Source organism: Peromyscus maniculatus, chromosome 4, assembly GCF_049852395.1.
Source record: "Peromyscus maniculatus bairdii isolate BWxNUB_F1_BW_parent chromosome 4, HU_Pman_BW_mat_3.1, whole genome shotgun sequence".
Lineage (NCBI taxonomy): Eukaryota > Metazoa > Chordata > Mammalia > Rodentia > Cricetidae > Peromyscus > Peromyscus maniculatus.
Window position 1 is genome coordinate 66,284,078 of NC_134855.1, and position 7,227 is coordinate 66,291,304.

The following is a 7,227-nucleotide window of genomic DNA, read 5'->3' on the forward strand; positions in this document are numbered from 1 at the left end:
AGTACCTGTGAGATAGGGAACAATTAGGGAAAAAGACTTTGTGATACATTTTAAGGCATAGCCATTGTTAGCATGGCTGAAGTATAGGGGAACATGACGCTCAGGAGATGAAGTAGAAATAAAGGGATAAAATAGGGTTAGGGATTTTGAAACTCTTAATCAGTATCTCATCCATTGCATTAATGAACCATAGCTGTCATTTTTTATCAATGCCAAACTATAAATTTTTATATACCCACCATTTCTTTTAATAAAAAAAAGCAGTAAATAAATTTTAAAAAGTTGGGAATTTGGAAAACTTCAGAAGAGGACATATCTATATTTGGAACATTTTTCTTGTGTAAAGATATGAACGCTATAAAGGCTTTTGAAGCTCTGTTTAAAGGATTTTGCAATTGTAACTGATAATATTGGTATTCATGAAATCTCAGCCTGAACTTTTTGTCTGTCTGATCCAATAATTTTCACATTCAGAACAGTATATAACCAAATTTTACTATTGTTCAGTCCCTTTACATTGTGAGACATTTTATTTAATAATTGAGTGCTAAATGCTATGTACAATTTGTTTCCCATTCTCCATCTAAAGTGAACATTTTAAAATGAAGAAAGACATTGAATATTTATATGTCCCACAAATAAAAATTGAGAGCAAGCCTTTCTAAGCATTCTGTAAGAGATAAATTGATGTCTATTTGTGTTGCCACATGATTGTATTCTCTGTTCTTAGAAGGTCAAGGAGAATGGTGATTTAAGATTAACCAGTGCTGTCCATCAAGGAAGTTTGTCCTAAATCAACAAAAATGACAAACAATAGGAATCAAATTGACATGTCCTGAGCCAGATTCAATCGTGGAAATGGTGATTTCCCCTTGTGCATGTAATGTGGAATTGCTGAGTGATAAGTGGTAAGAACAGAATCAGACATTACACAGTAGCTCTGGCAACCTGAAGGAAATGGGTTCTTAAGTATGAGAAGCTGAAATCCCCTGGTATGGGATATACCTTACAAAAAGATGGGTGTCCTGGTTAGCTTCAATTGTAATTTTGACACAGTAAAGTATCATCACCAGAAAACATTAGCTAAAACATTCCCTGAACATGATTAGCTTCTAGTCATGTTGTGGGGTACTATCTTGATGGAGGAAAGCCCCAGACCTCTGTGGGCAAAATTAATCATAGTCAGGCAATTCTGGTATTTTTATAGAAGCTAACTTAGCTCAAGCCAGAAAGAAAGTCAAACAAACAGGCAGCAAGCAGCCTCTCTGGTTCTGGTTCCCTGAGTTCCTGCCCTGACCTCCCTCAATAAAGGATTTTGCACTGGAATTTTAAGCCAAATATAATCTCCTTCCCAAGTTGCTTTGGTCCCAAGATTTTATTAGAGAATGAAAGTGAAATCAGAACATTGATTAAGTTAGTTATATCACACTGTCTTTCATTCTAAAATGATAAACCATACAATAAAAGTTAATGCATTGTTTTTGTATCTTCAAATTTATAATTACCAAATGAAATTTGCTAAGTTTCAAATCTTGTTTTCATGACCTTCAGTCAAAAGGAATCCTTTCCAGCTTTCCCTGGGTGACTTGGAGTCAGAGTAATTAGTGGACTCACATTCATCATATAATTGCATGTTAAAACCACAGCCAAACATGATGAGGAGCCAGGGAACCCTGCAGAAGAAGGGGCAGAAAGATTGGAGGCAGTGGGGTGGTGTAACTGGAGATTTTTTTGTTGCAGCCAGCTTGCAGGCACTCAGACCCAAATAAACACACAGAGACTTATATTACTTATAAACTGTATGGTCATGGCAGGCTTCTGGTTATCTAGTTTTTATATCTCAAATTAGTCTTTTCTATGAATCTATACCTTGCCAAGTGGCTCGTGGCTTACCAGTTTCTTTACATCTTGCTTTTCCTGGTGGCAGCGTCTGGCAGTATCTCCTGACTCAACCTTTTATTTTTCAGAATATTCCCTCTGTTTATCCCGCCTATACTATACTTTCTGCCTAGTTACTGGCCAATCAGTGTTTTATTTATTAATCAATCAGAGGTACACATTTATAGCATACAGAAAGACATCCCTAGCACCCCCCCACTTTCTTTCAAAAAGGAAGGTTTTAACTTTTATATAGTAAAATTACATATAACAAAAACAATTGTTAAGCAAGAATTACAGTTACAATATCTAGTTTATTTACAATATCTAGTTTATTTGAATTTGGAAAAATTAAAGAAGATATCTAAGTTTTTATATCTAACTTATCTTTTACCATAACTAAGGAAATTATAACTAGTCTTTAACTACATCAATGACCTCAAAAGGATGTAATAATACTTGAGAAATGGGAGAGGGACTCAAGCAACTTTTGGGAGTCTTGTGAGAGTAGACAGAGACAGCTGGCAGCCTGGACAATCATCCAAAGTTCCTCTGTAAAGTTGGAGCATCTGTCTTTAGCCCACAGACCTAGATTCTCTCAGCCATTTTTTGGGTGTGTGTTCTGGAGAATGTTTGGCAGTTTTCTCTGTGAAGCAGGAACCTGAAGGATCATTTTGCCAAGCAAATTTCAGTGGTCACCTTCCTATGGGTTCTGCATACACAGGCAATCAAGCAAGAACAGTTTTTTTTGCCCAAATGGCTATTTATGTCAAGAAGAAGATAAATTCCATATAGAATGTCTTTGATGTCCATCCTCCTCTCTGAAGTAAATCAGCGCTGCCAGGAGCAGACATGTCTCTGCATTCAGAAATTATAAATTTTTATAACATTTTAAATGTCATATTTTGTAGGTCTTTGAAGTGTTTGAGGATTACCTACCTAATTGAATTATATCTATGTATACCTAGAAAACTTAACATGACTATAAGTTTGACTATCATAGAAGACTAATTATTAATCTGTATTTTAATTATCTAGTATAAATTCAATGAGCTGCATTAACATAATACTTTAAACAAGAGTAGAAATATAAAAACAGTATAACAAAATTAACTTTAAATTTGTATCAGTAAACTAAAATCCATAGCAATGTAAAACATTTTTTTTATGAAGGTTCACGAAAGTCATTTAATCTGTCAGTTTCTCATTCATTTTTTGTCTTAATAATATTCTATTGTATGAATAAGCCACATTTTATTTCTCTCCAGTATTTGATAGCTATTTGAGTTGTTTTAACTTTTTTACTATTAGCAACACACTGCTGTAAACTTTCATGTACATGTTTCATAGGTGCACATTTTCATTAGTTTGAGGATTTATTCCTAAGGGTAGAATTGTTGAGTAACAGAGTAACAGTGTTTTGCATTTTGACCAACCACCAAACTGTTTTGCCAAAGTGGCACACCATTTTACAATCTCACCAAATCCTTGTTTTTAAGGCTCTGATTTTTGTACAAAAGCATTCAATCATTCTGTCAGTCCAAACCAGGAAAAGTAAGCTGTAGTTCAGAGCTGTTCTATTCCATTTACTATGCAAAGCCATTCTTGGCATTTGCAACTCTCAGCCCTTTTGAGTATTCTTGCAGTGTTCACCTTTTCCTCCACCACTTTTTTTCTTCTTTCTTTCTGGTTTATTTCTATCTATTACAAATGTATAAAAAATCCTCTATCAATGCTGCTGTTAGCAGCAGAACCTTGAGAAATATACCTTTGGTTTGCCTCAGAAAAGGAACACATATTGCACTGTAAAGTTTATAAAATTGGCACAAAACATTGTGATAATGTTACAATACCAGTTTTAAGAGTTCAGTGACTAATGGGGAGCCGATGGGATACATGCAGAACTGTGAAAGCGATCTCACTTAGCCAGCTGTACACGTAGACTGTAAATCTACATTCAGGTCATTTCTGAACTAAGACTATCATCTCAGTTTATCTGTTGAGGTCAACCAGGAAACCCTAGAATATACCTTGATTTTTGCAAAAAACAAAATAGGGGGAGGGGTTTCTTCAGCATTTCAGTCCACGAGTAACAGTATCCTAACAGGCAAAGTGTTCTCTCACTGTCAACATAGAATGAACTGCTGCTGGAGGTCAACTTGGGTTTTAATTTGCATTAGCACTTACATGCATAGTAGTCCAAGTTGTTGACCTCATGACTTTAAAAAGTAACTCTAAAAAAGTAAAATGGCCCTTCTTGGAAGACTAAAGAAAGACATCCAGCCACAGTTGTCAAAAGTCTCATCAAAACAATATACCCTTCTATGAATTACGCCTCAATTAAAAAAAAAAGTAGCCCCAAATAAGAAGCAACTCTGAAAAAGAAAATATAACTTAAGATATTTGAAAAAATACTTGCAGCTTGATCTGCACTGACAATGATTGTCGAAGCCTAGAATTCAACATTTACAAATTCTCATTCACACACACAAAACACACTATTATCACACAACTTGTGTCTTGAGAGAATCTTCTGCTTTTTAAATCTTTGGCCTCCCAGTCAATCCCAAGTTCAACCAACTTTAACTAAAACTTCACTCAGAATTTCACCAAGCTTTTCACCCACACATTAATGCTTGTCGTATCTTTCATCAACTGTCAAAATCTGAAGCCTGCTCAGAGATCGCCAGGTAAAAGAAAATAAATGAAATACACAGAGGTTATTTCAAAACAGAACATAACCATCATCCAAAAAAAAAAAAAAAAAATGTCACGATTCCCGATTGGGATCATCTTTTGTTTCCCACATTGGACTATTTCACACTCCGGCATTGGCCAAAGGGCACGAGAGCTGGTTCTGGAGCATACAGTTTCTCACACAGATGTCCCCAGAGGAACACCAGAGACAAAGTCACGTGAGGCCTCTCCCGTACAGAGACTGTCTCACAGGGGCAGTGAGGGAGAACGCCCACTAGTTTGTGGAGATCCCTGAGAGAGTATGAATCTTAAAATCTGGACTTTACATAATTCACATCAGCCCTGTTCAGGTACTTACTGGAAGAAAGATGCAGCTATTTGCCAGAACTCAGCACTCCACTCTAGATCTCTGCTGCCTTAGTCTCCGTCGCGGATTTCCGAGTTCTGGTAGTTACCTGGACCACTGAGGCATTGCCACAAGACTTCTTCTCTTTTGAAACATCCTTTTTCTCTAGATATTAGGATAGCTACACCAACTTGTTTCTTAGGTCCATTTGCTTGGAAAGCCTTTTCCCAGCCCTTTACTCGGAGGTAGTGTCTATCTTTGAAGTTAAGGTGTGTTTCTTGTATGCAGCAGATGGATGGGTTCTGTTTTCTTATCCATTCTGTTAGCCTATGTCTTTTTATAGGTGAGTTGAGACTATTGATATTGATGGATATTAATGACCAGTGATTGTTAATTCCTGTTATTTTTTGTGGTTGTGTTGTGTTGTCCTTCTGTGGTGTATGTTGGTGTGGGATTATCTATTGCTTGATTTTTCATGGATGTGTTTAGCTTCTTTGGATTGAATTTTCCCTTCTAGTGCTTTCTGTAGGGCTGGGTTTGTAGACAGGTATTGATTAAATCTGGTTTTATCCTGGAATATTTTGTTTACTCCGCCTATGGTGATTAAGAGTTTTGGTGGGTATAATAGTCTGGGTTGGCATCCGTGGTCTCTTAGTGTCTGCATGAGATTTGTCCATGATCTTCTTGCTTTCATAGTCTCTATTGAGTAGTCTGGTGTTATTCTGATGGGTTTACCTTTATATGTTACTTGGTCTTTTTCCTTTGCGGCTCTTAATATTTTTTCTTTGTTCTGTGTGTTTAGTGTTTTAATTATTATGTGGCGATGGGACTTTTTTTTTTGGATCCAGCCTATTCGGTGTTCTGTAAGCTTCTTATATCTTCATAGGTATTTCTTTCTTTAGGTTAGGAAAGTTTTCTTCTATGATTTTGTTGAATATATTTTCTGTGCCTTTGAGTTGGTATTCTTCTCCTTCTTCTACCCTATTATTCTTAGGTTTGGTCTTTTCATGGTGTCCCAAATTTCCTGCACATTTTGTGTTACGACTTTTTTGTCTTTAGTGTTTTCTTTGACTGACGAATCTATTTTCTCTATTGTGTCTTCAGTATCAGAGATTCTCTGTTCCATCTCTTGCAATCGGTTGGTTATGCTTGTTTCTATAGTTCCTGTTCGTTTTGTCAGAATTTCTATTTCCAGCATTCCCTCAGCATGTGTTTTCTTTATTGTCTCAAATTCATTTTTCAGATCTTGGAATGTTTCTTTCATCTGTTTAATTGCTTTTTCTTGGCTTGATTTGATTTCTTCCCATTTTTTGTTCGTTTTTTTCTTCCATTTCTTTAAGGGAGTTTTTTATTTCCTCTTTAATGGAGTTTTTCATTTCCTCTTTAAGGGAAGTTTTTATTTCCTCTTTAAGAGAGTTTTTCATTTCCTCTTTAAGGAAAGTTTTTATTTCCTCTTTAAGGTAGTTTTTCATTTCCTCTTTAAGGAAAGTTTTTATTTCCTCATTGAGGGAATGTTTTATTTCTTCTTTAAGGGCCTCTATCATCTTCTTAAAGTCATTTTTAGGGTTGATTTCTTCTGTTTCTTCTCTCATGGTATGTTTAGGTCTTGCAGGTGTAGAATCACTAGGTTCTGATGTTGCCATATAGGTCTTTATGTTATTGCCTGTATTTTTGCACTGGCGTCTACTCATCTTTTCCTCTGTGCGGTGCAGGTGGTGTCTGTGTCTGAGAGTGCCTATCTTGCTCTAATTTTTAGTCTTGGTTTAGTAGGGGTTCTTGGTTAAATTGGTGCTATTGGGCTGTTTCTTCAGGGACAGCTGATTTCAGTCGGTGAATTATATACTTATGATTCTGGTGATCTGGTTTAGTGGCTGGGTAGCACCTTCTTCTGTGTTCCCAGGTCACGTTTTGTTCATTTGTCAACTCCTCAGCTGTTCTTGTTTCTTCAGACTTCCAACTGTAGGCATCTGAATCCTCTCCCACATGGGTTTCAGCTGAGCAGGGTAGTCTCACCTCCAAGTTGTTGGGTTTCACAGGATCAGCAGTTGGGCCCTGGGTTGTCCCCAGACAGAGTGCCCAGACTCGCCCTGGTTCCGACCCACGGAGATAGCCTCTTCCCCAGGTGTTGGGGCCAGGGGCATCCCCGCTCCAAGCTGCGTCTGCCCCTCTCCGTCCCCGGGCCTGTCCACTCCTGCGGCCCGCCGCCACAGGCCCACCTGTGTCCACTTGTCTCAACCGCCTGGCCTGTATGTCCCTGTCAGCTGCCGCTGGGTCTGTCTGCCTCTGCGGGCCGCCAACGTGCCTGT